This window comes from Capricornis sumatraensis, chromosome 16, assembly GCF_032405125.1.
Source record: "Capricornis sumatraensis isolate serow.1 chromosome 16, serow.2, whole genome shotgun sequence".
NCBI classification, from domain to species: domain Eukaryota; kingdom Metazoa; phylum Chordata; class Mammalia; order Artiodactyla; family Bovidae; genus Capricornis; species Capricornis sumatraensis.
Window position 1 is genome coordinate 2,887,945 of NC_091084.1, and position 21,614 is coordinate 2,909,558.

At 35.7% G+C, this 21,614-nt stretch overlaps 1 pseudogene; it reads left to right on the top strand.

Annotated features, from left to right (window-relative positions):
- Positions 1–925: 925 nt before the first annotated feature.
- LOC138092732 (olfactory receptor 4A47-like) lies at positions 926–15,663 on the top strand (annotated as a pseudogene).
- The last annotated feature ends 5,951 nt before the right edge of the window (positions 15,664–21,614 follow it).

Here is a 21,614-nt window from a genome sequence, read left to right on the forward strand (position 1 = left end):
AGCGTCTTTTAATTTCATGACTGCAATCACCATCTGCAGTGATTTTGGAGCCCCCCCAAAAATAAAGTCTGACACTGTTTCCACTGTTTCCCCATCTATTTTCCATGAGGTGATGGGACTGGATGCCATGATCTTCGTTTTCTGAAAGCTGATCTTTAAGCCAACTTTTTGACTCTCCTCTTTCACTTTCATCAAGAGACTCTTTAGTTCCTCTTCACTTTCTGCCAGAAGGGTGGTGTCATTTGCCTATCTGAGGTTATTGCTATTTTCCCCAGCAATCTTAATTCCAGCTTGTGCTTCTTCCAGTCCAGCGTTTCTCATGATATACTCTGCATGCAAGTTAAATAAGCAGGGTGACAATATACAGCCTTGAAGTACTCCTTTTCCTATTTGGAACCAGTCTGTTGTTCCATGTCCAGTTCTACACATATTTATTCCTAAATTTGTCCTTCCGACTTTGAATGTGTAAGTTACCTTCAGTGATTCTTTACTTAAATATTTCACTTTTATGATTTTATACCTGGTTCATCTTTTCATGGAATTCCCTATTTATCTACTCTTATTATCTCACTTTTCCTATAAAACTCAGCTGAAGTATTGTTTTCTTTGAGAAACCTTCCCAGATCCTGAGTTGATTTAGATATTCTGGAAATGTGAACCATTATCCATATAAATATATTTATAGTAGCATTTATAAAATTGGTTGGTATGGTCTGATCCCTCATTATACATCTAATCACTGAGAATAGTGAAACATTCTTATCTGATTTTGTAATCCTAATGTAAGGTTTAACACATTGAATGAATAAAATAAGTTAAGCCTATTATCATGTAAAGGTGTTTTTAACTTTTTGGTTTGATTTACAGGTAAACTGTTCCTCATATCTGAAGTCAGCACCTATAAGCAATAGATGGAACCAAGGAAATGGAACCAAGAAGCAATGTGACTCACTTAATCTTCCTGAGCCTCACACAGAATCCAAAGGAGCAGAAAGTCTTTTTTGTTATATTCTTGTTCTTGTACATTTTGACTGTGTTGGACAACATGCTTGCAGTGGAGACGGAAACGTTTAGTAAGACCCTGAATTCACCGACGTACATTTTTCTTGCCAGCTTATCATTTATGGATGTCATTTATTCCTCATCTATTTCTCTCAAACTGATTTCAAGCTTGTTCATGGGGGAACATACCATATTTTTCCAATCCTGTATGACTCAGCTCTTTTCAGAGCTTTTTTTTTTTTTTTTTTTTTTGGTGGATCAGAGGTCTTCCTTTTGCTGGTGATGACCTATGACCACTATGTGGCCATCTGTAAGCCCTTACATTATTTGGTGATCATGAGGCAGAGGGTGTGTGTTGTGCTGCTGGTGGTGTCCTGGGTTGGAGGTTTTCTGCACTCAATTATTCAACTTAGCACTATTTATGGGCTCCCTTTCTGTGGCCCCAATATCATCGATCACTTTATGTGTGACATGTACCACTTATTGATACTCGTCTGTACTGACACCTATGTCATTGGCATCTTAGTTGTGGCCAATGGAGGACTGATCTGCTCTATCAAATTTCTGCTCTTACTCGTCTCCTATGGAGTCATCCTGCACTCTCTGAAGAACCTGAGTCAGGAAGGGAGGCGGAAAGCCCTCCAGACCTGTGGTTGCCACATCACTGTGGTTGTCTGCTTCTCTGTTCCCTGCATTTTTCATGTATGGGAGACCTGCTAAGACCTTCCCTATTGACAAATCATTAAGTGTATTTTATACAATCATAACCCCCATGCTGAATCCATGATGAATCTACACTCTAAGAAAATCACAGATGACAAACGCCATGAATAAGCTTTGGAGAAGGAACATGGTATTTTATGGTAAAAAAAAAAAAAAAAAAATTAAAAAAAATGCATCATCCACCATGAAGGGGGTCATTTGACATCAGAGACCACTTCCATGGAATTCAGTAGCTTTCTCCTTCTGATGTTGATTTCTTTTTCTTTATTTATAATTATAATATAAAAAATCATAATACAACTATGCAACTGTGCTGTTAATAACATAGGTAGTTCTTTTCCATGGTAGAATGTAAGGTCTGCAATATTTTGCTTATCGCTACCTAGAAAGATGTAAGGCTTATATTGAAGGAGTCAATATCATGTAACAGATTAGTGAAGAAAATTTTATATAGTTACACTGATTTTTAATCAATTTATGCATTTTTTATTTTTTTAATTTTTCCAGACAGTATTCATTTTTAGTTAGATGTGTGTCTGTTAACTTATTCTGTTTATTATGTTATTTAAAATATTTAATGCTATATATTGTGTTCTTTATAAAATTTCAGTTTCATTATACACAAAACTTTTCATTTAACCCTAAATTTTTTAAGCAATTGAAGTGAAATAGATAATAATAAATACTAAAAATGCAAATTATACAAAATGGGAAAAAATGTAGAATACATTTCCTATTTATCTCTCAGTATATTTTCTAGTCCATTTCTGCAAGAGCACTCTATTTCTCAATATCCATCTGGTAATAATCTATGTTAAAACAATTGTATTTAAATATATGTTTTTGTTTTTGTTTTTGTTTTTCTGTTTAGGTAACACACAGTTATCTGTTGCTTTTTTAGTAACATCTATTAAGTAGTTTCCTAGCAGTTCATTTAGATCCAATCCTTAATTTTTCTCATACTACATCATACTCCTTTATAGAGACATGCTGAAGTTAATGCTTCTGTTCTTTTTCATGTTGTTCCTAAACTTTTTATATGAAAAGTAATTCTGCAATAAATGTATATTTATGAATATGTGCAATTATGAGCTCCTAGAAGTGAAATTGTTGATTTATGTGTTGTGTTTGAATCAATGCTCAGGTAATGCACGCATTTAAAATATCGATGGTCATAGCTATTGCCATTTTTGAAGCTGTAAAAACAACTACACTCCTGTCCACAGTATGTGAGAATATTTTTGTCCACATTCTGAAAATCAGTCTTGGTAAATACTGATGGCATATGATAATCAGATTAAATTTATTTTAAATTTGGTTTTATAATTTACCACAAATCCTTTTGATATAATTGTGTTTGGACATCTTTTCACGTGTTTGATATAATTGTATATTTTTTTCCCTAGAATTTTCTGTTAATCTCTTTTATCTATTCATTCAATTGTTGATTCTTTCCATGCTGATTTTTATGAAATAATTGTCTAATAAAGAAACAATACTTTTTAATATCATACACATAATTGATACCTTTCTGGCTAGTCCTCAAACAAGGTGTCCTGGAGCTGGTGTCATTTTGCTGGTTGGTAGAATGGTCAGGCCAGGGTGTCCTGGGTGGTGCTGGCCTTCTGGTGAGTGGGCTAGGTTTGACTGGGCTGGCATCAGGGCCACGGTCTGTTGGGTCAGGCTTTGGACCAGTGGGTCCTGGGGCTGATGCTTGCCCACTGGTGGGTGAGACCAGGACCTGGGTCTAGGGCCAGTCCACTGGTGGTGGAGCCAAGTCCCAGGGTCCTGGGCTGTGGGGCCAGGGGCCCCAGAACTTGTGTTGTTTGAGTGGTTTCAGGTCCCAGAGGGTTCTGAGCTGGTGTCCTTGTTTCTACACAGGGTTCTTGACCTCTTTGCGGCTGCTGCTGCTGCTAAGTCACTTCAGTCATGCCCGACTCTGTGTGACCTCATAGACGGCAGCCCACCAGGCTCTGCCATCCCTGGGATTCTCAAGGCAAGAACACTGGAGTGGGTTTCCATTTCCTTCTCCAATGCATGAAAGTGAAAACTGAAAGTGAAGTCACTGAGTCCTGTCCAATTCTCAGTGACCCCATGGACTGCAGCCCACTAGGCTCCTACATCCATGGGATTTTCCAGGAAAGAGTGCTGGAGTGGGGTGCCATTGTCTTCTCCACTTGACCTCTTCAATCAATAGAAATTGATTAGAGACCAGACAAGAAATTCAGGCAAGGCTTTATTGGGGTTCCCACTACAGCAGGGGGTAGGAAAAACAAACAATTCCTTAGGTGGTATTGTGTGTAGGGGGCATGCAGAGTACTCTACTTTTCTTCAGATTCTCAGGTTTTTTCTCCAATCTCTTCAAAAGTGGTGTGTGTTCATGCCAAGTCTCTTCAGTCTACTCCAACTCTTTGCCACCCTGTGGACAGTTGCCCACCAGATTTTCTGTCCATGGGATTCTCCAGAGAAGAATACTGGAGGGGGTTGCCATGCCCTCCTCCACGGGATTTTCCCAACCCAGAAACTGAACTCATGTTTCCTGAGTCTCCTGCATTGAAGGCAGATTCTTTACCACTGAGCCACCAGGAAAGCTCCTATTACCTTAGTTCTTAAATTTATTTTAAAATTTGTGGTCGAATATATTTAACAATTTTTTTAAATTTATTTATTTTTTTTTATTTGCAGATGTTGGTTTATTTTGTTTGGAAATTTTCCAGATTTCTTCCCTTATAGTTTTCTAATTTAATCTCATGTTTGTTATACAGTATACTTTGTGAGATCTGAATGCTTTTTGATTTGCTGAGATATGCATATAATCATGATACAGTCTATCCTGGTAAAAGTTATATGTGCAATTAAGAGGAATGAATATTTTGCTACTACTGAGTTCTAAAACTATTTATTAGATAAAATTTGTTTATATTTTTGTTCAAGTCTTCTCAATTCTTATTTATTTATTTTTGTTTATAAGTATAAAATCTTTCACTGTAGTTGAGAATCTGCCCATTTCTCCTTTCGATTCCATTAATTAAAGTAAAAATATCTATAATCTTTGGTAATAGGAACATAAACCTTTAGGGCTATTATTATATGTTTTTTTATAATTAGAAATAACCCGCTTTATTGATGGCATTATTCTTTGCTTCAAATTTATTTCATCTCATATTATTATAGCCACTGTAGCTTTCTTTATATTAGCTTAATACTACATATATTTTCTCATTATTTGACTTTGATCCATTTATGTCTCTATACTTGAAAGGAGCTTACTGTATACCATGTATATTTGTGTCTTGCTTTTTATGCAATCTGACTTATCTGACATTCAATAGGATATCATGACCATTTATATATTTAATGTAATTTATTAATATTTTAAGGTTTAGTTCTACCACCTTACTTATCATTTTTATTTATCCTATCTGATCTTTGTATCCTTTTTCCTCTTCACTCCTGTCTTCTGGAATTAGGGGTTATTTTTTTTTTTTCAGTCCATTGTATCTTTATTGACTTATTAACTGTTCATCTCTTTAAATGATTACTTTATCATTAGCTATTACTGACATATAATTAACTTTTCACAATTGTATTACTTAAGAGGATAATAGAAAAATATTGTGACATTATTTCCTCTTCCTGCTACTGGACTTTGTCCTATTATTTTCATACATTTGCTTTTCCAAATGGTATAAATAGCACAATGCTAAACAGGTGATATTTTACTGGGAGTGGAGAGCAAATGTTTTAAACATTGCCAGTCATGTGAGATCTGTTGCACATAATTGGTATTAGTTTTTACTTATGTCTTATTATTGTTAAATATGTAAAAATTACTCAGCTCACAAAGCATACATTGGCAATGGCAAATATGTGGGTAAATATAAAGGCTTTTTTTCTTAATTTTGATTTTCTAAGAAAAGTTGGATTATTTAAGACAGTAGTTAGCAAAATAAGGTTTATGGACCTTATCCGTTTCCTACAAAATTTTTAATTTAAAATGACATTAATTCACCCTGTTATGCAAACAATACCACTGTCCATCTGCAGAACATTTCCAGCTTCCCAAACTGAAATTCCACAACCATTAAATAATATTTCCCATTTCCATTCAGTGAGCCCCAGGCAATCACCATTCTACTTTCTGTCTGAAATTGACGACTTTAAGTGCCTCATATAAAGTGGAATCAATTATTTTTTATTGCTTTTTTTTCACTCAGTGTAATATCCTTTCCCCATTAAATGCTGTTGGCACCCTTGTTGAAAATTATCTAAACACATATAAAAGGTTTATTTCTAGACTCTCTTAATTACATTAATTTGTTGCCTGTCTTTATTCCAAAACTGTTGCTGTGACAACCATTGTTTTGTGTAATGTTGTAGAATCAGGAAGTATTAGACCAACCACTTTCTCCTTTTCAAGTTTGTCTTGGCAAAAATTTGGAGTCTTTGAGATTCCATATTAATTTTTCTATTTCTTCCAAAAACTTGTTTTTTTCTTTTTGTTTTTGATAACTACTGCACTGAATCTGTAGGTCACTTATGGTCATATTGACATTTTAATACTATTAAATAAACCAGTTCATAAATGTCTTTCCATATATGTGTGTGTTCCATAATATCTCTGAGTAACATTTTGTAGTTTTCAGTTTACAAGATTTTTGTCTCTTTGGTTATGTTTTCTCGTAACAATTTTATTCTCTATAATGTGCTTGTAGGTGGAATTATTTTCTTTATTTCTCTTGGGTTGTTCATGATGGTATAGAAATTCAACTCCATTTCATAAAAATCTCAACAACTTGGAGATAGAAGGAAGATGTAATAAGAATATATTATGGCCATATTATATATATGATTATGTAATATACATATATATATATATAGTCAATATATTGCCATAATAAATTCCATATATTTACAGATCACAGCTAACAACATACTCAAGTTTGTTTTTTTTATTTTTTTTAATTTATTTATTTTAATTGGAGGCTAATTATTTTACAGTATTGTAGTGGTTTTTGCCATACATTTTGAAAGATTGAAAACTTCCCCATTAAAATATGGACGAAGAGGGCACACTCTCACAAGCCTTTTTTAACACAGTATTGCCATAAAAATTCTTGTGAATTTTTTTCTAAGTATAATTCCTGTCAACTCTTAAAATGAGATGACTTTATTAATTATCTCACTTTTTAAATTTAATTTTACTTTCTGTAATAGTGCTTCTTTATTTAAAAACTTTTATTTTATATTGGAGTATATCCAATTAATGAGTGTCACTAGTGGCTCAGTGGTAAAGAATCCACCTGTAATTCAAGAGATTCAAGAGATAAGGGTTCAATTCCTAGGTTGAGAAGATTCCCTGAGGACACGGCACCCATTCTAGTATTCTTGCCTGGATAATGCCCTGGACAGAGGAGCCTGGTGGGCTATAGTCCATGATTCTCAAAGAACTGGATGTGATGGAAGTGACTGAAAATGAAGGCACAGTCATTAACAATGTTGTGATAATTTTAGGTGGACAGCAAAGGGACCCAGTCACAGATACACGTATCCATTCTCCCCAAACTCCCTTCCCATTCAGGCTGCCACATAACACTGAACAGAGCTTCCGTACTGTACAGTGGGAACTTCTTTGTTATCCACTTTAAATGGAGTGGTTTGAACACATAGATCTCAGTCTTCCTAACTATCTCTCCCACATTGTTCTCTGCTGACAACCATAAGTTTGTTCTCTGAGTCTCTGAATCTATTCTGCTTTGTCCATTGGTATCATTTCTGTAACAGTGATTCTGATGGTATTCGTTTTCTATTGTTTCAGTCTCATGTTAAACATATCCCTTTAAGGAAAATCATCTCTGGTTACATTATATATAGTAGAATTTCCCTGTTATTTCCTGTCACACTATCTTACATCTTAACTTATAAGTAATGAAAATAATAAAACTACTTTATTAAACTGTCTCTTTCTTTATTGTCTGAATCATAAATAAACAACATCCATGAAGGAGAAAAATTTTGCATGATTTTCCAAACAATTTTAGAAATTGCTGGGCTGTCACTTAATGTACAATTCCTGGCATAACAAAGGTGTCCTAACCTTTTAAAAATTAACAATTGGATAAATAATTAGCTGTTATCTCTAAAATGTTAACACATTCAGTTGTGTTTCTGATATAATTTTATAGCTCTAACAAAATTTTAAGCTGAGAATAAGTTCAGTTCAGTCATTCAGTCATGTCCAACTCATTGCCATCCCATGGACTGTAGCAATCCAGCCTTCCTTGCCCATCACCATATCCCGAACCTCGCTCAAATTCAAAATCAAGTCAGTAATGCCATTGAACCATCTCATCCTCTGTTGTCCCCTGTTCCTCCTGCCTTCAATATTTCCCAGCATTAGGGTCATTTCAAATGAGTCAGTTCTTCATATCAGATGGCTGAAGTATTGGAGCTTCAGTATCAGTCTTTCCAATGAATATTCAGGACTCATTTCCTTTAGGATGAACTGGTTGGACCTTCATGCAGTCCAAGAGACTCTCAAGTCTTTTCCAACACTGCAGTTCAAAAGCATCAATTATTCTGCACTCAGCTTTCTTCATAGTCCAACTGTCACATCTATACATGACCACTGGAAAAACCATAGCTTTAACTAGATGGATCTTTGTCTGCAAAGTTATGTCTTTGCTTTTAAATATGTTGTCTAGGTTTGTCATAGCTTTTCTTCCAAGGAGAAAGTGTCTTTTAATTTAATGGCTGCAATCACCATCTGCAGTGATTTTGGAGCCCCCCAAAATAAAGTCTGACACTGTTTCCACTGTTTCCCCATCTATTTCCCATGAAGTGATAGGACCAGCTGCCATGATCTTCATTTTCTGAATGTTGAGCTTTAAGCCAACTTTTTGACTCTCCTCTTTCACTTTCCTCAAGAGGCTTTTTAGTTCCTCTTCAGTTTCTGCCATAAGGGTGATGTCATCTGCATATCTGACATTATTGATATTTCTCCCAGCAATCTTAATTCCATCTTCTGTTTCATCCAGCCCAGCATTTCACATGATGTACTCTGCATTTAAGTTAGATAAGCAGAATGACAATAAACAGCCTTGACTCGCTCATTTTGCAGTTTGACTCAGTCCATTGTTACATGTAGAATTCCAACTGTTGCTTCTTGATCTGTATACAGATTTCTCCGGAGACCCATAAGGTGGTCTGGTATTCCCATCTGTTAAGAATTTTCCATAGTTTGTTGTGATCCACACAGTCAAAAGCTTTGGCGTGATCCATAAAGCAGAAGTAGATGTTTTTTTCTGGAACTCTCTTGCTTTTTTGATGATTCATCGCATGTTGGCAATTTGATCTCTTTTTCCTCTCCCTTTCTTAAATCTAGTTTGAACATCTGGAAGTTCTCAGTTCACATACTGTTGAAGCCTGGCCTGGAGAATTTTGAGCATGACTTTGCTAGGTTGTGAGATCAGTGCAATTGAGTGGTAGTTTGAATATTCTTTGTCATTGCCTGTTTTGGGGATTGGAATGGAAATTGACATTTTCCAGTTCTGTGGCGACTGCTGAGTTGTCCAAATAGCTGGCATATGAGTGCTGCACTTTAACAGAGTCATCTTTTTAGATTTGAAATAGCTCACACGGAATTCCATCACCTCCTCTAGCTTTGGTCATAGCGATGCTTCCTAAGGCCTACTTGACTTTTCATTCCAGGATGTCTGGCTCTAGGTGAGTGATCACACCATCATGGTTATCTGGGTCATGAAGATAGTTTGTGTATAGTTCTTCTGTGTATTCTTGCCACCCCTTCTTAATATCATTTGACTCTGTTTGGTCCATAATATTTCTGTCCTTTATTGTGTCCCTCTTTGCATGAAATATTCCCTTGGTATCTCTAATTTTCTTGAAGAGATCTCTAGTCTTTCCCATTATATTATTTTCCTCTATTTCTTTGCATTCATCACTGAGGAAGGCTTTCTTATCTCTCTTTTGGAACTGTGCATTCAAATAAGTATATCTTTTATTTTCTCTTTTGCCTTTAGCTCCTCTTGTTTTTTCAGTTATTTGTAAGGCCTCCTTAGACAACCATTTTGCCTTTTTTTTCCATTTCTTTTTCTTGGGGATGATCTTGATCACTGACTCCTCTACAATGTCACAACCTCTGTCTATAATTCTTCACACATTCTGTTTATCTAATCTTTTGAATCTATTTGTCACTTTCACTGTATAATCATAAGGGATTTTATTTAGGTCATACCTGAATGATCCTATGGTTTTCCCTACTTTCTTCTATTTAAGAATTTTTTAAAGTAAACTTTAATTTAAATTTAAAATTTAGGGGGTTCATTTTTATTATTTTTGTGCTCTGTACAGTCAACAAAAGCAAGACCGGGAGCTGACTGTGGCTCAGATCGTGAACTACTTATTGCCAAGCTGATAATATTGAGTAGTAAATTTAAAAATGGAAAATCTGCCTATGTCAGGTGTGGGAAATATATAACAAATAAGTTCACTGGGACAAAAAGATTGGGTTGACTTTATTCTTGATTGGCAGTAGTCTCATAATAATTCTAAAGCTATTTTTCCATCATTATGTTGCATCGTTATGATATTAAAAATGAAATCTGGTCTAATAATATCTTTGCCTATAGATGTTCTTTAAAAACTTTGTGGAAAATTCCAGTGTATTAATTAAAGCAAGAATCAGTCTTGGACAGATTACAATCTAAAACTCCATGATAAATTCACCTGGAAGTGATGAAATATTCCCTAATCTCACCCTTAACAAGGAAAATATGTTATTTACTCAGTGGCTGTAATACATTTTTCAGGAGGTCATTTCTTACATTTAAAACATGACAAAAAAAAATCACAGCAAAATCTTTTGAAATCTGAAATCAATTAGTCTGTCCATGTTAACATGAGTGTGAAAAGAGCTAAACATTCAAATGCTATTTTTCATTTTGATGTTAGTAGGAAATAAGTTGTGAAAAACTTCCTTAGAAAATGGCTAGTTGAAGTCTACCTATGTTTCTATGAATATGGTGGATTTGCTGGTCATTTTGATACATTTCCTGATGTGATAAATTACACAGGATAAATTTTTTTCTGTGTGACATGGGACTCCTTTCAAATAATCTATATTTTTTATAAAAATTAACTTCTGAATAATCAGAAGACTCGGTGGAGAAAAAGGACAGACTGCCAAATGAAATAAACCCAAGTAATAAGGCAGCATTTGGCCTCTGTCATCAAACTGGATGAATAATAATTTCAAGTGTTTACGAGTAACTTCAAATCATCCTTAGATTCTGAACAAACCTCCACAAGGTAAGACTAAAAGAAAATAATGAGAACCAGGCTCACAGTTGTATGACTTTCTTTATGTAAGAAATTACATTACTTTGAAGTCAAACAAACATAAATTCAGTTCTAGATATATCATTTAGAAATGTATGATTTTGGAGAAATGAATGGTATGTTCTGAGTGTTAGATCCTCAATTATAAAATGGCAATTGCATTTCTTGTTATTGTTGCTATTAAGTATGAAATATTAAACAATAAGTCAGAGAAGGTAATGACATCCCACTCCAGTATTCTTGTCTGAAAAATCCCATGGATGGAGGAGCCTGGTAGGCTGCAGTCCATGGGGTCGCTAAGAATTGGGCACGACTGAGTGACTTCCCTTTCAGTTTTCACTTCCATGCATTGAAGAAGGAAATGGCAACCCACTCCAGTGTTCTTGCCTGGAGAATCCCAGAGATGGGGGACCTTGATGGGCTGCCGTCTATGGGGTCGCACAGAGTCGGACATGACTGAAGTGACTTAGCAGCAGCAGCAGACTATAAGTGGAGTGAACGATTGGAATATACTGTAGAAGTTTTGAACAATAGAGTGATGTCATAAGAATACAACTGAAAAAGACAGTTTGAGCTGCTTTAGGAGAACCAATTTTTGGAGAATAAACACAAAAAAACTTGGTAGGAGAGTACTTCAGTAGAACAGGGAGAAATTAAGAAGGGAATGAAAAATTGGTGATATTTTGAAAGTAGAGTCAACAGGATTTAATAAAGTTTTATGAGGGTATCAAGTGCAGAGAACTGCAATTTTTTTGTCAGGACAATAGCACAGAAAATGATAGTATTTAATGAGATCAATAGGGAATGCCTCTTTAAATAGTGTATCACTTCAGTTCAGTCGCTCAGTCGTGTCCGACTCTTTGCTACCTCATGAATCGTGGCACACCAGGCCACCCTGTCCATTACCAACTCCCGGAGTTCACTCAGATTCATGTTCATCGAGTCAGTGATGACATCCAGCCGTCTCATCCTCTGCCGTCCCCTTCTCCTACTGCCCTCAATCCCTCCCAATATCAAAGTCTTTTCCAATGAGTCAACACTTCCCATGAGATGGCCAAAGTACTGGAGTTTCAGCTTTAGCACAATTCCTTCCAAAGAAATCCCAGGGCTTATCTCCTTCAGAATGGACCGGTTGGATCTCCTTGCAGTACAAGGGAATCTCAAAAGTCTTCTCCAACACCACAGTTCAAAAGCATCAATTCTTCAGTGCTCAACCTTCTTCAGAGTCCAACTCTCAGATCCATACATGACTACTAGAAAAACAATAGCCTTGACTAGACGGACCTTAGTCGGCAATGTAATGTCTCTGCTTTTGAACATGCTGTCTAGGTTGCTCATAACTTTTCTTTCAAGGATTAAGCGTCTTTTAATTTCATGGCTGCAGTCACCATCTGCAGTGATTTTGGAGTCCAAGAAGATAAAGTCTGACACTGTTTCCACTGTTTCCCCATCTATTTACCATGGAGTGATAGGACCAGATGCCATGATCTTCATTTTCTGAATGTTGAGTTTCAAGCCAACTTTTTCACTCTCCTCTTTCACTTTCTTCAAGAGGCTTTTTAGTTCCTCTTCACTTTCTGCCATAAGGGTGGTGTCATCTGCATATCTGAGATGATTGATATTTCTCCCAGCAATCTTGAATCTAGCTTTTGTTTCTTCCAGCCCAGCATTTCTCATGATGTACTCTGCATATAAGTTAAATGAGCAGGGTGACAATATACAGCCTTGACATACTCCTTTTCCTAGTTGGAACCAGTCTGTTGTTCCATGTCCAGTTCTAACTGTTGCTTCCTGACTTACATACAGATTTCTAAAGAGGCAGAGCAGGTGGTCTGGTATTTCCATCTTTCTCAGAATTTTCCACCATTTATTGTGATCCACACAGTCAAAGGCTTTGGCATAGTCAATAAAGCAGAAATAGATGTTTTTCTGGCATTCTCTTGCTTTTTCCATGATCCAGTGGATATTGGCAATTTGATCTCTGGTTCCTCTGCTTTTTCTAAAACCAGCTTGATCATCTGGAAGTTCACGGTTCATGTATTGCTGAAGCCTGGCTTGGAGAATTTTGAGCATTATTTACTAGCATGTGAGATGAGTGCAATTGTGTGGTAGTTTGAGTATTATTTGGCATTTCCTTTCTCTGGGATTGAAATGAAAACTGACCGTTTCCAGTCCTGTGGCCACTGCTGAGTTTTCCATGTTTCCTGGCATATTGAGTGCAGCACTTTCACAGCATCATCTTTCAGGATTTGAAATAGCTCAACCGGAATTCCATCACCTCCACTAGCTTTGTTGATAGTGATGCTTTCTAAGGCCCACTTGACTTCACATTCCAAGATGTCTCCCTGTAAATGAGTGATCACACCATCATGATTATCTGGGTCGTGAAGATCTTTTTTGTACAATTCTTCTGTGTATTCTTGCCACCTCTTCTTAATATCCTCTGCTTCTATAAAGTCCATACCATTTCTGTCCTTTATCGAGCCCATCTTTGCATGAAATGTTCCCTTGGTATCTCTAAAGTTCTTGAAGAGATCTCTAGTCTTTCCCATTCTGTTCTTTTCCTCTATTTCTTTGCATTGATCGCTGAAGGAGACTTTCTTATCTATTCTTGCTATTCTCTGAAACTCTGCATTCAGATGCTTATATTTTTCCTTTTCTCCTTTGCTTTTCACCTTTCTTCTTTTCACAGCTATTTTTAAGGCCTCCTCAGACAGCTATTTTGCTTTTTTGCATTTCTTTTCCATGGGGATGGTCTTGATCCCTATCTCCTGTACAATGTCATGAACCTCATTCCATAGTTCATCTGGCACTCTATCTATCAGATCTAGGCCCTTCAATCTATTTCTCACTTCCACTGTATAATCATAAGGGATTTGATTTAGGTCATACCTGAATGGTCTAGCGGTTTTCCCTATTTTCTTCAATTTGAGTCTGAATTTGGTAGTAAGGAGTTCATGAACTGAGCCACAGTCAGCTCCTGGTCTTGTTTTTGTTGACTGTAATGAGCTTCTTCATCTTTGGCTGCAAAGAATATAATCAGTCTGATTTCAGTGTTGACCATCTGGTGATGTCCATGTGTAGAGTCCTCTTGTTTTGTAGGACGAGGGTGTTTGCTATGACCAGTGCATTTTCTTGGCAAAACTCTATTAGTCTTTGCCCTGCTTCATTCCGCATTCCAATGCCAAATTTGCCTGTTACTCCAGGTGTTTCTTGACTTCCTACTTTTGCATTCCAGTCCCCTATAATGAAAAGGACATCTTTTCTGGGTGTTAGTTCTAAAAGGTCTTGTAGGTCTTCATAGAACCGTTCAACTTCAGAATCTTCAGTGTTACTGGTCGGGGCATAAACTTGGTTTACCATAATATTGAATGATTTGCCTTGAGGATGGACAGAGATCATTCTGTCGTTTTTGATATTGCACCCAAGTACTGCATTTTGGACTCTTTTGTTGACCATGATAGGGACTGCTTATGTTTTTCATGAAAAATTTAAAAGCTAGTTTTATAAATACTAGATTACCAATCAACTGGATGTTAAAAACTAGAGATGTTGCATACATAAATTTGAAAATTAAGTGGAAGAAGCGGGCTGAAGACACAAAATTAGACTGCTGTAGCGTTTATCAGTCAGGAAAAGGGAAATATCCACCTAAAGACCTAAGATATATCAATGAGGTCTGAGACAATTCAAGACAGGGATCTTCTATTTATAGTTTAGTCTACTCACATTGATTACATAAATTACCTTAAGAGAGTCATAGGTATTACGTATTTGTGACTTTATAAATGGTGCTCCTTTTCATGGAATTTTCTTCCCATGTTTTTTTTTATTTTCTCATAAAAAAAAAAAAAAAGCTGAAGCATTGCTTCCTTTGGGAAGTTTTCTCTGATTCCAGTTTGATATACACCTGTGATGTGATTTTTAGCACTGTGTGAATATTCAGTTAATGGCTGGAATTGCCTGATTCTTCATTATGTGTCATAGCATTGACGATAGTGTTCTATGACTTATTCAAGCTGGTAATGTCATAATTCGCTTTTCTTTCTTAGTAGCTGTTTTACTTTGTTGTTTTTAACCTTTTACTCTGGGCATGTCCAACTCAGGAATTGGTAAATGCCTTTTGAGTGATTGTATATGGAAGACCCAAATCAACTTTGATCCTTGCATTTACCTGCCATCCTCTCCTCTTAATTCCTGTGGTATCCGTAAACTTCAATATCCACTGCACCAGCTCAGTGGAAACAACACAAGTTCCAGATCTTATTCTCTGATCAAGCTCTACAAGCTAAAGATAATAAAGGCAAATAGCTTTTCAGGAAGACGGCTACCTTGAATTCAGTCTTGGTGAACCTCTATCGATACCTTAGCTGCATTCTGGTGCTTTCAATCAATATTTTTTTATCCATTTACCAGGACCACAACTGCAGGCGAGACCGGGAGAGGTCCCGCAGCAGGGACTGCAACCGTGACAAGGCCTCTGAGTGGGATCACCAGAAGGACCGCAGCCAGAGCCCAGAGCGTCACTGGGACCCCAAGACCAAGACCCTTTGGGCTGCTGCACCCACTGCTCAGACCTAGGGCCCTGCAGGAGCCTCTTTCCCTGCTGAGCAGATGGTCTTGCAAAGAACTGGGGGCTCATGTGCAAAGAGAACCTTATAGACTTGAAGTGTTACTGTAATTTTGTGTATAATGGTTTCTTACAAAATTTCACACCTTTACTATTCCGATGCTCTTTTAGAAACAAAAAACTAAGAACTCTTAACATTTCCATTTAAATGTCCTGAAATGGGAACGTACCTACAAAAGCATATTGCTTTTTCAGATTATAAAGTTATCTTTTCTAATAACTTGACTGTTGTAAATTCTGAGGGAGTTTAGTGACTGTTAGAGCCATACCTTTCCTGACATCTCACCTGTGTGTCTGTTTCCAGAGTCTGTTTTCACAGGGTTCGGACCTGGTGGCCATGGGTTTCTGTGCATGGCTGTCAGCTAACCTCGGATGGTTGAGAAATGCCAAACTTAACAGATGCATCTTTCTCTCATCACAAAGAAATTTGAATTACAAATTTCAACCAGGAAACAAAACATTTCTTAGTTTTGCTCAGCTTTTATGTATTGCCTTACACTTTTTCTTTCTGATAAAACATGATTAAAAGCAACATTTGAATAGAAACTGTTGAATTTTATATAACATTTAGTTTAAAAGATTTAAATTTTACCAGTCTAAAGAAAGTAAATAAATCAATTAAGTGTAATTTAAAAGGTGGGGTGTGTGTGTGGGGGGTGTTCTTTTACTTGAATAATCAGGAACAGAGTTTGGTTGGACTTTACCACCTGAGCAGCTCTTTCTTGTCCCAGGAAAAGCGCACTAGCCCCACACTGCTGTCCTTGTCAGGTGATAAATCTCAGCATTTGTCTTTCAAATGGAAAAAATATTTGTATAAAGCCTGAGGTGAAAAATATTTGTAAAAAGCCTGCAATTAGCTCAAAAACTGCAAATTAGAATGCTTTTCACCGTAAAGCACAGTAAGCTGCTTCTCATCGTGCGTTTTCCAAGTATTTCTGAAGTGGAAAGTAGAGGAAAACTTGCTAATTTATGTGACTGTATAAATATACTTTGATTTTTTTTTTTATATTTTCATAAACAATTTTGCAAATGTAAAGTTAGAGAATTTCCTTTGTTCTTTGGGTCTATTCCATTGTACATCACTATAGATTCTTCCCTTTCTAGCACAAACGTTTAAGCTGTGAGAACATTGAGAACTTGGCAGTTCGGGTAATTTATGGGTGTTACAGACCCTATCAGTAGGTTAAGTTACATTAAAGTGATGACGAGTTCCAACATCTAATGTGATGTGAAGGTTTTTTTTTTTTTTTTTACATGCAAAACAAAAATTTTCTAATTTAAATACAACCAAATGTAAAAAATCAAATGTGTTTCTTTAGGTTTACTTGATAGAAATTTCTGTAAATTGTATTTTATATTGCAAAGTATTATATCACTGTACATTTAAACATGGAACTTCATAGCTTTGTTACATGAAGTAGAATAAACATCAAAAAAAAGTTTTAAAAAGAAAGTTTAAAAAAAAAAGAAAATGTGTTAGGATACAGTTTTAGAGATTTTTTTTTTTTTTTCTGAAATGCAAACATGTTTATTTTATTATGACTTATTACAACCCCAGGTGGCACTAGTGGTAAGGAATCCACCTGCCAGTGCAAGAGATGCAAGATATTTGGGTTTGCTCCCTGGATTGGGAAGATTCCTTGGAGCAGACAGTGGCAGCCCACTCTAGTATTCTTGCCTGAAAAATTCGATGGACAGAGGAGCCTGGCAAGCTGCTCAAGTTGATTACATAATACTTGGATATTGACAATACAAACTAGTATATTTAAAATAGGTAATCAACAAGGGCCTACTCTATAACACAGGGAACTATTCTCAGTATTTTGTAATAATCCAAATGGAAAAAGAATTTGATACAATAGATACATATATATGTATAAACTCAGTCCCTTTGCCTTACACCTGACACTAACATATTGTTGATCAGCTGTACTCTAATATAAAATAAAAATAAACAATAGAAAATTTAATTTAGTGGTTTTGCCATTGGATTGACATATTTACCTCTTAAACAAGTTACTCAAGTTTATCTAAAGCCAGTGATATTTGCACGTACTTTGAGTTATATAGCTATGGTTTATGTTCCCATTATAAACCAATTAGTGAAGTCACCTTAGGTTATTTTTTTTTCCTTTTAAGAAACTGACTTTTTTTTTTTTTTTTTTTTTTTTTTTACATGGAACACAGCCCACTCCAGTATTCTTGCCTGGGGAATCCCATGGACAGAGGAGCCTGGTGGGCTACAGTCCATGGGGTTGCAAAGAGTTGGACATGACTGAGCAACTAACACATACACTGTTTTATTTAGTTATTGGTTGCACTGGGTCTTCGTTGATGCACGCGGGATTTCTATAGTTGTGGAGAGTTGGGGCTGCTTTCTAGTTGTGGTGTGCGGGCTTCTCATTTCTGTGGCTTCTCTTGCTGAAGACCGCAGGCTCTAGGTGCACGGGCTTCAATAGTTGCAGCCTGAGGGCTCTGTAGTTGTGACTTGCTGTCTCTAGGGTGCCTGGGCTTCAGTAATTGCAGCACTGGGGTTCATTAGTTGTGGCTAGAGGACCCTGGAGTATGCAGACTTTGGTAGTTGTGACATGCAGCTTTCAAGTCGTGCCTCTCAGGCTCTAGAGCCTGTGCTCAGTGGTTGTGAAACATGGGCTTAATTGCTCTGCAGCATGTGGAATTTTCTCAGACCAGGGATTGAACCTATGTCTCCTGCACTGGCAGGCAGATTCCCATTCACTGCACCACCAGGGAAGTCCCTTTGTTCTTACATTTATTTTGAAAATTGTGGCCATATATACATAAAGAAAATTGAGTGTCAAAGTATTGATACTTTTTTTTTATCATTTATTTATTTTTCTTTTTTTTATTAATTTTTTTAATTTAATTTTAAATTCTTTAATTCTTACATGTGTTCCCAAACATGAACCCCCCTCCCACCTCCCTCCCCATAACATCTCTGTGGGTCATCCCCATGCACCAGCCCCAAGCATGCTGTATCCTGCATCAGACATAGACTGGCGATTATGGAGAAGACTCTTGGGATTCCCTTGGGCAATAAAGAGATCAAACCAGCCAACCCTAAAGGAAATCAACCCCGACTGTTTATGGAAGGACTGATGCTGAAGCTGAAGCTCCAATATTTTGGCCACCTAATACAAAGAGCCAACTCATTGGAAAATACCCTGATTCTGGGAAAGATTGAACGCAGGGGTAGAAGGGGATGACAGAGGATAAGATGGTTAGATAGGATGACAAACTCGATGAGCATGACTTTGAGCAAACTCCAGGAGATCAAAAAAGGACAGGGAAGCCTGACCTGCTGCAGCCCATTGGATCAGCAGAGATGGACATGACTTAGTAAAACATACATAACAAAATTTACAATTTTAACCATTTTAAAGTGACAGATACTTGTTATGCAAACATTACCACTATCCATCTCCTAAACTTTTCCAACTTCCCAAACTGAAATTTCAGTCATTAAACAAAATTCTCCATTTAAGCTCATGGAGTCCCATTATGAATCTGACTGCTTTAAGTGCTTCATGTAAGTGAAATCATATGATAATTGTTTTTTTGTGATCACCTTTTTATAACTTGTTATATCTTTTCCCCACTAAATATTCTTGGCACCCCTGTTAAAAATTATCTAAAGACATATACAAAGGTTTATTTCTAGACTTTCTATTTTATTCCATTAGTCCACTGTCCATCTTTATTAGAATACTGGTGCCATGATTACCATTGCTTTGTATAGTATGTTTTAGAGTCAGGAATTATGAGACCCCCAGCTTTCTTATTTTCAAGATTGTTTTGGCAATTTCAAGTCCTTGAGATTACATATGAATTTTAGCATGGGTTTTTCTGCTTCTGCAAAATCAATTTTGCTATTTTGATCTGTAGATCACTTGAGATAATATTAACAGCTTAATAATTTTAAATGTCCCAGATCATAAATGTCTTTTCATATTTGTGTTTGTTCCATAATATCTCTCCATAAACTTTTGTAGTTTTCAGTTTATAAGACTTGCTTATTTTGTCAAGTTTACTTAAATATGTTATTTTTTGATGCTTTTTATGTGGAATAATTTTCTTAATTTTTCCTTGAGTTGTTAATTATCACATAGAAATTCAACATCATTTTGTAAAAAAATCTTTCAACAAATTGGAAAAAGAAGGCATGTACCTTGACATAAGAAAATCCATATATAACACATCTATAGCTAGCATCATCCTCAACATTATTAGTAACTATTTCCCTACTAGAATGTAAACTCTATAACGTTTGTTTCAACACCGCACCATAGAATGCATTTACAATAGAAACTCACTAAATAGGATGCAATGGACTAATCAATTAATTTTTTATACAGTTCCACTAAAATTTACTTAATTTCTATATTTACTTTTTATTATTTTCCCATTTTTAGTTTTATTCTTAGAGTCTTAATTTATCTTTATTTTTTTATTGCACCAGGTAGAATATTTCATATTATATAGACCATTCTCTTTATTCAATTTCATTTGTGTTACACAGGACATTTTAATGTAGGCTTTTACCCTTTAAGTAGAAAAAAAAATATAATGGAAAACAGTAAATATGAAAAATAGAATCCATGCAAAATGAAATAAGTAAGATAAACTTCTTTCCCATCCCAATCCAGATTCTCCTAATTGTTTCAGATGCAGTTACTCTATTCCTATCTTTATTCAAGTAAAAATCATTGCACAAACAAGTATATTTTCATATATGTGTTTGTGATTATGTCTCTGTGTATACGTGTGTATTTTAGTATTATATCTATTCAAGACCTTTGTATACCATTCTATACATTAAAATTAATATATCCAATTATCTTCATGTTTTCCTCTGACAAGTAATTCTGTAATAAAGTCTTTATGAAAGTTCCTAGAAGTGGAAATGTTGAGTCAATAAGTATGTGTATTTAAACTATTGATGTTTATATTTATTGATAAAATGCCATCCATGACTTCAATCACACTCCCTACTTCCCTCATTCTGGCAAATATATATTTGACAACATTGTCAACCACCAGTACAGGCTAAACATTTTTAGTTATGAGAGTCTGGTTAATGATATTGTGTTTCATTCATATAGTTTAATTACAAATTAAGATTCAAATTTGGGCACCTCTTCATATTTTAGTCTCATGTATTTATTTTCATGGCTTGTCAGTGAATGCACTTTATTTGACTGCTGGTCTTGTTTGATACTGATTTTCATGATTTAATTAGATAGCAAGGAAGTTATCCCATTTACCATGCATGTTGATTATGATTTTTTTTTTCCAATTTACCATTGCTTGATTTGATTTTTTTGTTTCTATATGGTGAAAAATATTTTTGGTCATGTAGAATTATTTTTACATTTATATTATGAAATCTGTCAATTTTTATGTCTTACTAAAGGAACTTTCCTATTAAAATGTTATCAACATACTCGCATATTTTTCAACATTTTAAAGTCTTTTGTTGTACTTAATGTTTAAGTTTTTGAGCCATATATTTTTATGTAAGGAATTAAGTAGGCACTGCATTTTAATCATTTTTGATGATAGCCATTTGTATAGATACATAATTATTTTCCCTCACAATTTGATATTCCAACTTTGTAGTCTACAGTATGACATGTTTGAATTAAAAAAACAGGGTGCTATTAATTGCCAGTGATCTCCTTACTCATATACCATTTAATATGTAACATGACTGCATTTGATTTAAAATACACTGTGATTCCTCATAAGCCTAGGAGTCATTCATTACTATTCCTTATCAGAACTGTGTTTATTCCTCTGTGTGTGTTTGTGTTTGTCGCTCAGTCCTATCCAACTCTTTGTGACCCTATGGACTATAGCCTGCCAGGCTCCCCTGTGCATGGAA